Source organism: Rattus norvegicus, chromosome 1, assembly GCF_021556685.1.
Source record: "Rattus norvegicus strain SHRSP/BbbUtx chromosome 1, alternate assembly SHRSP_T2T, whole genome shotgun sequence".
NCBI classification, from domain to species: domain Eukaryota; kingdom Metazoa; phylum Chordata; class Mammalia; order Rodentia; family Muridae; genus Rattus; species Rattus norvegicus.
In genome coordinates this window covers 55,270,729-55,281,391 of record NC_141534.1, presented here as the reverse complement: position 1 = coordinate 55,281,391, position 10,663 = coordinate 55,270,729, and positions in this window count along the sequence as shown.

Here is a 10,663-nt window from a genome sequence, read left to right as displayed (position 1 = left end):
ATCATCTTGACAACAAAACAAAGAGAAGAAAAGCACACAAACATAACCTCACATCCAAATATGAATATAACAGGAAGCAATAATCACTATTCCTTAATATCTCTCAATATCAATGGCCTCAACTCCCCAATAAAAAGACATAGATTAACAAACTGGATACGCAATGAGGACCCTGCATTCTGCTGCCTACAGGAAACACACCTCAGAGACAAAGACGGACACTACCTCAGAGTGAAAGGCTGGAAAACAACTTTCCAAGCAAATGGTCAGAAGAAGCAAGCTGGAGTAGCCATTCTAATATCAAATAAAATCAATTTCCAACTAAAAGTCATCAAAAAAGATAAGGAAGGACACTTCATATTCATCAAAGGAAAAATCCACCAAGATGAACTCTCAATCCTAAATATCTATGCCCCAAATAAAAGGGCACCTACATACGTAAAAGAAACCTCACTAAAGCTCAAAACACACATTGCACCTCACACAATAATAGTAGGAGATTTCAACACCCCACTCTCATCAATGGACAGATCATGGAAACAGAAATTAAACAGTGATGTCGACAGACTAAGAGAAGTCATGAGCCAAATGGACTTAACGGATATTTATAGAACATTCTATCCTAAAGCAAAAGGATATACCTTCTTCTCAGCTCCTCATGGTACTTTCTCCAAAACTGACCATATAATTGGTCAAAAAACGGGCCTCAACAGGTACAGAAAGATAGAAATAATCCCATACGTGCTATCGTACCACCACGGCCTAAAACTGGTCTTCAATAACAATAAGGGAAGAATGCCCACATATACGTGGAAATTGAACAATGCTCTACTCAATGATAACCTGGTCAAGGAAGAAATAAAGAAAGAAATTAAAGACTTTTTAGAATTTAATGAAAATGAAGGTACAACATACCCAAACTTATGGGACACAATGAAAGCTGTGCTAAGAGGAAAACTCATAGCGCTGAGTGCCTGCAGAAAGAAACAGGAAAGAGCATATGTCAGCAGCTTGACAGCACACCTAAAAGCTCTAGAACAAAAAGAAGCAAATACACCCAGGAAGAGTAGAAGGCAGGAAATAATCAAACTCAGAGCTGAAATCAACCAAGTAGAAACAAAAAGGACCATAGAAAGAATCAACAGAACCAAAAGTTGGTTCTTTGAGAAAATCAACAAGATAGATAAACCCTTAGCCAGACTAACGAGAGGACCCAGAGAGTGTGTCCAAATTAACACAATTAGAAATGAAAAGGGAGACATAACTACAGATTCAGAGGAAATTCAAAAAATCATCAGATCTTACTATAAAAACCTATATTCAACAAAATTTGAAAATCTTCAGGAAATGGACAATTTCCTAGACAGATACCAGGTACCGAAGTTAAATCAGGAACAGATATACCAGTTAAACAACCCCATAACTCCTAAGGAAATAGAAGTAGTCATTAAAGGTCTCCCAACCAAAAAGAGCCCAGGTCCAGACGGGTTTAGTGCAGAATTCTATCAGACCTTCATAGAAGACCTCATACCAATATTATCCAAACTATTCCACAAAATTGAAACAGATGGATCACTACAGAATTCCTTCTATGAAGCCACAATTACTCTTATACCTAAACCACACAAAGACCCAACAAAGAAAGAGAACTTCAGACCAATTTCCCTTATGAATATCGACGCAAAAATACTCAATAAAATTCTGGCAAACCGAATCCAAGAGCACATCAAAACAATCATCCACCATGATCAAGTAGGCTTCATCCCAGGCATGCAGGGATGGTTCAATATACGGAAAACCATCAACATGATCCATTATATAAACAAACTGAAAGAACAAAACCACATGATCATTTCATTAGATGCTGAGAAAGCATTTGACAAAATTCAACACCCTTTCATGATAAAAGTCCTGGAAAGAATAGGAATTCAAGGCCAATACCTAAACATAGTAAAAGCCATATACAGCAAACCAGTTGCTAACATTAAACTAAATGGAGAGAAACTTGAAGCAATCCCACTAAAATCAGGGACTAGACAAGGCTGCCCACTCTCTCCCTACTTATTCAATATAGTTCTTGAAGTTCTAGCCAGAGCAATCAGACAACAAAAGGAGGTCAAGGAAATACAGATTGGAAAAGAAGAAGTCAAAATATCACTATTTGCAGAGATTTAAGTGATCCCAAAAGTTCCACCAGAGAACTACTAAAGCTGATAAACAACTTCAGCAAAGTGGCTGGGTATAAAATTAACTCAAATAAATCAGTAGCCTTCCTCTACACAAAAGAGAAACAATCCGAGAAAGAAATTAGGGAAACGACACCCTTCATAATAGACCCAAATAATATGAAGTACCTCGGTGTGACTTTAACCAAGCAAGTAAAAGATCTGTACAATAAGAACTTCAAGACACTGAAGAAAGAAATTGAAGAAGACCTCAGAAGATGGAAAGATCTCCCATGCTCATGGATTGGCAGGATAAATATAGTCAAAATGGCCATTTTACCAAAAGCGATCTACAGATTCAATGCAATCCCCATCAAAATACCAATCCAATTCTTCAAAGAGTTAGACAGAACAATTTTCAAATTCATCTGGAATAACAAAAAACCCAGGATAGCTAAAACTATCCTCAACAATAAAAGGACTTCAGGGGGAATCACTATCCCTGAACTCAAGCAGTATTACAGAGCAATAGTGATAAAAACTGCATGGTATTGGTACAGAGACAGACAGATAGACCAATGGAATAGAATTGAAGACCCAGAAATGAACCCACACACCTATGGTCACTTGATTTTTGACAAAGGAGCCAAAACCATCCAATGGAAAAAAGATAGCATTTTCAGCAAATGGTGCTGGTTCAACTGGAGGGCAACATGTAGAAGAATGCAGATCGATCCATGCCTATCACCCTGTACAAAGCTTAAGTCCAAGTGGATCAAGGACCTCCACATCAAACCAGACACACTCAAACTAATAGAAGAAAAACTAGGGAAACATCTGGAACACATGGGCACTGGAAAAAATTTCCTGAACAAAACACCAATGGCTTATGCTCTAAGATCAAGAATCGACAAATGGGATCTCATAAAACTGCAAAGCTTCTGTAAGGCAAAGGACACTGTGGTTAGGACAAAACGGCAACCAACAGATTGGGAAAAGATCTTTACCAATTCTACAACAGATAGAGGCCCTATATCCAAAATATACAAAGAACTCAAAAAGTTAGACCGCAGGGAGACAAATAACCCTATTAAAAAATGGGGTTCAGAGCTAAACAAACAATTCACAGCTGAGGAATGCCAAATGGCTGAGAAACACCTAAAGAAATGTTCAACATCTTTAGTCATAAGGGAAATGCAAATCAAAACAACCCTGAGATTTCACCTCACACCAGTGAGAATGGCTAAGATCAAAAACTCAGGTGACAGCAGATGCTGGCAAGGATGCGGAGAAAGAGGAACACTCCTCCATTGTTGGTGGGATTGCAGACTGGTACAACCATTCTGGAAATCAGTCTGGAGGTTCCTCAGAAAATTGGACATTGAACTGCCTGAGGATCCAGCTATACCTCTCTTGGGCATATACCCAAAAGATGCCCCAACATATAAAAAAGACACGTGCTACACTATATTCATCACAGCCTTATTTATAATAGCCAGAAGCTGGAAAGAACCCAGATGCCCTTCAACAGAGGAATGGATACAGAAAATGTGGTACATCTACACAATGGAATATTACTCAGCTATCAAAAACAACGACTTTATGAAATTCGTAGGCAAATGGTTGGACCTGGAAAATATCATCCTGAGTGAGCTAACCCAATCACAGAAAGACATACATGGTATGCACTCATTGATAAGTGGCTATTAGCCCAAATGCTTGAATTACCCTAGATGCCTAGAACAAATGAAACTCAAGACGGATGATCAAAATGTGAATGCTTCACTCCTTCTTTAAAAGGGGAACAAGAATACCCTTGGCAGGGAAGGGAGAGGCAAAGATTAAAACAGAGACTGAAGGAACACCCATTCAGAGCCTGCCCCACACGTGGCCCATACATATACAGCCACCCAATTAGACAAGATGGATGAAGCAAAGAAGTGCAGACTGACAGGAGCCGGATGTAGATTGCTCCTGAGAGACACAGCCAGAATACAGCAAATACAGAGGCGAATGCCAGCAGCAAACCACTGAACTGAGAATAGGACCCCCGTTGAAGGAATCAGAGAAAGAACTGGAAGAGCTTGAAGGGGCTCGAGACCCCATATGTACAACAATGCCAAGCAACCAGAGCTTCCAGGGACTAAGCCACTACCTAAAGACTATACATAGACTGACCCTGGACTCTGACCTCATAGGTAGCAATGAATATCCTAGTAAGAGCACCAGTGGAAGGGGAAGCCCTGGGTCCTGCTAAGACTGAACCCCCAGTGAACTAGACTGTTGGGGGAAGGGCGGCAATGGGGGGAGGGTTGGGAGGGGAACACCCATAAGGAAGGGGAAGGGGAGGGGGATGTTTGCCCGGATACCGGGAAAGGGAATAACACTCGAAATGTATATAAGAAATACTCAAGTTAATAAAAAAAAGAAAAAAAGAAAAACAACCAAACAAAAACAAACAAACAAACAACAACAACAAAAACAACAAAAATAAACCCTAAGACAAAATGAAGACTAGATGAGCAAAAGCAAAGGCATTCACACATCACACACAATGTATGCCAGTCTGTTTTAAAGCCCTAAAAGCCTCATATGAAATAGGTGGTTCCCTTCCTCCTTTCTCTTTCCCCTTCCTCTTCCCTTCCTTTCTTCCCTTCCTTTTTTCCTGCCTTCGCCTCTGTTTCCTTCTTTCCCATTTTTCTACCTCCTCCCCTTCACCTTCCCCTTCCTCGATTCTCCTCCTCCTTTCCCATTCTCTTCTCCCTCCCTTCCCTTTACTTCCCATCACTCCCCCATCCTTCCTCCCTTCCCCCTTTCCCATCCTTCTCCCCTCTCCCTCACCTCTCTCTTCCCCTTCCTCCCTTCATAACAGTACACTGGGAGCTCTTTAGGAGCAAGGCCCTTGGCTCAGGAACTGGTTTTTAAGGCAACCTCAATCCCCGCACTTTCTTCTATGTTCTAACTTCTTCACTCCAATGTCCTTCGAGTCCATTTATTTTTTGCCTTGTCATGTTCTCTCCGCCCTATTTAATGTTTCCTGGAGTGACAGAGGAGAATAGCACATAGAAATAGGACATGGCAGGCAATGTTGCTCTGAAGTTCGGCAATCTTTCTGTTCTCTGCCTATCTACCTATAGGGAAGGTGGGTGGGATTGAGAACAAGAATGACAGCTGGTTCACAGACAGTTATTGTGGTGATTAGAAGGCAGGGAAGAGACACAAGGCACCAGAAAGCATCCTTGGAATAATTTTCTACAACCCACACCTCTAATAACAATTCTCTCTACTGTGCTGTCTGCTATGTCATCCACCACCTGATGTTCATTCCTTCCCATCTGTCTTGGGTTGACTTTCCACTGCTGTGATAAAACATCATGAGACAAAAAATGTTAATGAATGAAATGGTTTATTTGGCTCATATATTCTTCTAACCGTCATTGGTGATGGATGTCAGGACAGGAACTCAAGGCAGGAACCTGGAAGCAGAAGCCATAAAGAAATAATGCTTACTCGCTAGTTTTCTACAGATTGCTCAGCCTGCTTTCTTATACAGCTTAAGGCCACTTACCCAGAGAAGGCACCACCTACAGTGGGCCGCATCCTCCCACATCAATTACTAACCAAGAAAATGCCCCTCTGGTTTTCACACACACCAATCCAATGGGGGACAGTTTCTCAATTGAGATTCTCTCTTGTCAAATGACTCTGTCTTGTGTCAAGTTAACAAACTAACCAGGACATCAGCATCCATACCAGGATGGTTTTACCCCTACCATCCACATCCTGGCGTCTGTCCCTCCCCGGTAAGTCTGCTCTAACTCCTGTCATCTGCATTCCAAGTCTGTGCCTCTCACCATCCACACCAAAACATCCTAATTTCTATCATCTGCGCCAATAACTGCCAGCACTCAAGAGGCAGAGGCAGGCAGGATCTCTGAGTTTGAGGACAGAATGGTCTACAGATGAAGTTTCAGGACAATCAGTGCTACACAGAAAAACCCTGTCCAGGGAACAAATTAAAAAACAGACCCAACACCAAAACCAAACTGTCCATTATCCACAGACTAGGGAGATAGTTCAGTAGTCAACTATCAAAACATGTGGGACAAGTTCTGTTCTTTAGAAACCCATATAAAAACACTCAACCAAGTAATTTTAATTTCAGATTATGAAGTGGATTAATGACCTCAACATAAAACCTGACACACTAAATATAATACAATAGAATGTGGGAAATAGCCATGAACTCATTGGTTCAGTAGATAACTTCTTGAACACAATATTAATGTCTTGGGCACTAAGAGCGACAGTTATAAAAGGGACCTCATGAAACTGAAATCTTGTGTAAGGCAGAGGACACTGTCCTTAGGACAAAACAACAGCCTAAATTGTGTGGAAAGATCTGTATGATCCTACATCTGACAGAGGGCTACTATCCAAAATATATAAAGAACCCAAGAAGCTAGACAGTGAGAATGCAAACAACCCAATTGAAAAGGGGCACAGAGCCATACAGACAATTCTCAACCGAGAAATCTCTAAAGGCTGAGAAGCACTTAAAGAAAAGTTCAACGTACTTAGTCATCAGCGAAATACAAATCAAAATGACTCTGAGATTCCATTTTACACCATCAGAATGCCTGAAATCTAATGACATCACATACTGTTGAGGATATGGAGCAAGAAGAACAATCTTCCATTGTTGCTGGGTTGTACAAACTTGTACAACCTCTCGGGAAATCAATTTGGCAGTTTCTTAGAAAACCAGGAATAGTTCTACCTCAAGATCCAGCTATACCACTCCCAGGCATATACCCAAAAGATGTTTCATTATACCACAAGCAACTTCCTCACCTGTATTCATAGCAGCCTTATTCATAACAGCCAGAAACTTGAAACTACCCAGATGTCCCTCAACTGAAGAATGGATAAGAAAATGTGGTTCATTTACACAATGGAATATTACTCGGCTATTAAAAGGAGGACGCCGTGAAAATTGGAGGCCAATGATTAGAAACTGAAAATATCATCCTGAGTGACATAACCCAGAACCAGAAAGACAAAACTAATATGTCCTCACTTATAAGTGGATATTAGCTATAAAATACAGGATAGCCATATTATAATCAACAGACCCAAAGAAGCTAAATAACAAAAATGACCCAAGGGAGGATGCACACGAATCTCATTTAAAAGAGAACATCAAATAGAGTCGAATGGAGGGAGGAAACTGAGGGGGATAGGAGTGGGGAACAGTGATAAGTGTAGGTATAGAGAGAGCAGGGGGAGTAGGAGGGAGAGGAAAAAGGCTGGGATTGGTCTATGAATTGGAAACTGGGGGTAGGAAGCTCAAGGGACTCAATGAGAGTGATGAGACTACTAGTAGTTGGGGTTGGAGAGACTGAATGGACATCTCCTGTATGCAGGCAGGATTCCCAGTAGGGGAGGGAGACAGTAACCAATCCATGAAACCTTCAACCCCAAATTTGTCCCAAGTGCAAGATGTTCAGGGATAAAGATGGAGCAGAGATTGAGGGAAAGTCCAAGCAGTGACCTTGAGATGCACTCCATGGGAGAGAGCACTATTAAAGATAGTCTAGGAATTGCAGACAGGACCTGATGTAACTGTCTTTTGCCAGGCTTCCTCCAGCACCTGATGGTAACAGATGTAGAGACCTAGAGTTAAACCTTAGGGGGAGCTTGAGGAGTCTTGTGGAAAAACGAAGTAGAATTGAGAAAGTCAGAGGGACAAGGACACCACAAGAAGAACCACAGAGTCAACCAACTTGGGCACATGAGGGTTCACAGAGATTGAACAACCAACCAAAGAGCATGCAGGGGCTAAAACTAGGCCTCCTACATATTTGTAGCAAATGTGCAGCTCCTATTCAGGTAGGTTTCTCAACAATTAGAGCAGAGGCTCTCTTGCAATGTTGCCTGCCTTTGATCCCTTTCCCCTAGATGGGCAGCATTTTCTGACCTCAGTGGGTGCGGATATGCTTATTCCTGGTAGGACTAGATGCCCCAGGGCAGGGGAGTACCACAGGGGTTGGGCTCTCCTTTTCTGAGGAAAGAAGGGACTTAGGGAAAGAGAGGCATGTGAGGTGGGTCTAGGAGGAGAGGAGAGAGGGAGGGGCTATGATTTGGATGTAAAGTGAATAAAAAAATAAATAAACTTAAAAAACATAAGGGAGACGCTTACCTTAGAAGCAATGGCCAAGGTGACTGATGGCCTTAACACTTTCCCTCACACAGGTGTTCTCACACCAACAACTAGTACATCTACAAGGCACAGGCACTCATACACACACTTGCACACACACAGACAGAGATGTACTCACAGTCACCCACAGGAATACCTACACAAACACACATACACACACATGCATACACACACAAACAGATACTCATACATTCAAGTAAAGGTAAAACAAAACACACACACATATACACATACGTGTGCCGCCGCACACACACATACACAAGCCACCCTCCTCTCAAACACACAACCATCTAAACACACATACAGACGCTCACACACAAACCAATCAAAATCTCTGAGATCAAGAATCAACAAATGGGATTTCATAAAGCTACAAAGCTTCTGTAAGGCAAAGGACACTGTTGTTAGGACAAAACGGCAACCAACATATTGGGAAAAGATCTTTACCAATCCTACAACAGATAGAGGCCTTATATCCAAAATATACAAAGAACTCATGAAGTTAGACTGCAGGGAGACAAAAAACCCTATTAAAAATGGGGTTCAGAGCTAGACAAAGAATTTACAGCTGAGGAATGCCAAATGACTGAGAAATGTTCAACATCTTTAGTCATCAGGGAAATGCAAATGAAAACAACCCTGAGATTCCACCTCACACCAGTCAGAATGGCTAAAATCAAAAAGTCTCCCGACAGCAGCTGCTGGTGAGGATGTGGAGAAAGAGGCACACTCCTCCATTGTTGGTGGGATTGCAGACTGGTACAACCATTCTGGAAATTAGTCTGGAGGTTCCTCAGAAAATTGGACATTGCACTACCTGAGGACCCAGCTATACCTCTCTTGGGCAGATACCCAAAAGATGCTCCAACATACAACAAAGACACATGTTCCACATTGTTCATAGCAGCCTTATTTATAATACCCAGAAGCTGGAAAGAACCCAGATGCCCTTCAACAGAGAAATGGATACAGAAAATGTGGTACATCTAATAATGGAATACTATGCCGATATGAAAAACAATGACTTTGTGGAATTCATAGGAAAATGGATGGAACTGGAAAATATCATCCTGATTGAGATAAAGCAAAATCAGATAAACACACATGATGTGCACTCATTGATAAGTGGGTATTAACCCAAATGCTTGAATTGCCCTAGATGCACAGAACACATGAAACTCAAGAAGGATGATGAAAATGTGGATGCTTTACTCCTTCTTTAAAAGGGGAACAAGAATACCCTTGGGAGGGGATAGGGAGGCAAAGTTTAGAACAGAGGCTGAAGGAATGCCCATTCAGATTCTGCCCCACATGTGAACCTTACATATACAGCCACTAAACTAGATAAAATGGATGAAGCAAAGAAGTGCAGGCTGACAGGAACCAATTGTAGATCTCTCCTGAGAGACACATCCAGAATATGGCAAATACATAGGTGAATGCCAGCAGCAAGCCACTGAACTGAGAACGGGATCCCCATTGTAGGATTCAAAGAAAAGACTGAAAGAACTTGAAGGGGTTTGAGACCCCATATGAACAACAATGCCAACCAACCAAAGCTTCCAGGGACTAAGCCACTACCCAAAGACTACACATGGACTGACCCTGGGCTTCAACTGCATAGGTAGCAATGAATAGCCTAGAAAGGACACCAGTGGAAGGGGAAGCACTTGGTCCTGCCAAGACTGAACCCCTAGTCAATGCGATTGTTGGGGAGGGTGGTAATGGGGGGAGGATGGAGAGGGGAACACCCATATAGAATGGGAGCGGGAGGGATTAGGGGGATGTTGACCTGGAAACCAGGAAAGGGAATAACAATTGAAATAAGAAAGAAATTTTTAAAAAGATTAAAAAGGGAGGGGATTAAAAAAAAGAAGTGAATGACTGGGACTGGGTGGCTGAGCCATACATCACTGCTTGGAGTATAGTTATTTTCTCACTACAAAATATGGCCTAAGGCAGCTGAGGGAAGGGAGAGGGCTTGCTTTGGCTCATGGTTTGAGGAAACACAGTCTAGAAGAGAAGGCGCTGTGATAGGAGCATAAGTGGTTGGGCAGATGGTGACCACAGTCACAAAACAGTGGCTATGGAGTGCTGGTGTTCTTCTCTTTCCCTCTCCTTTTCTCCTTCAGGGTGGGATCCTAACTCAGAGAATGCTGATGCATTCATTGGAAGGGGGAGTCATCTCTCATCAGTTAAGCCTCTCTGGATACATCCATAGAAGTTGGCCAGAAGTGTGCATCCTAAGTGAGTCTACATCCTGTCAAAAAAACCA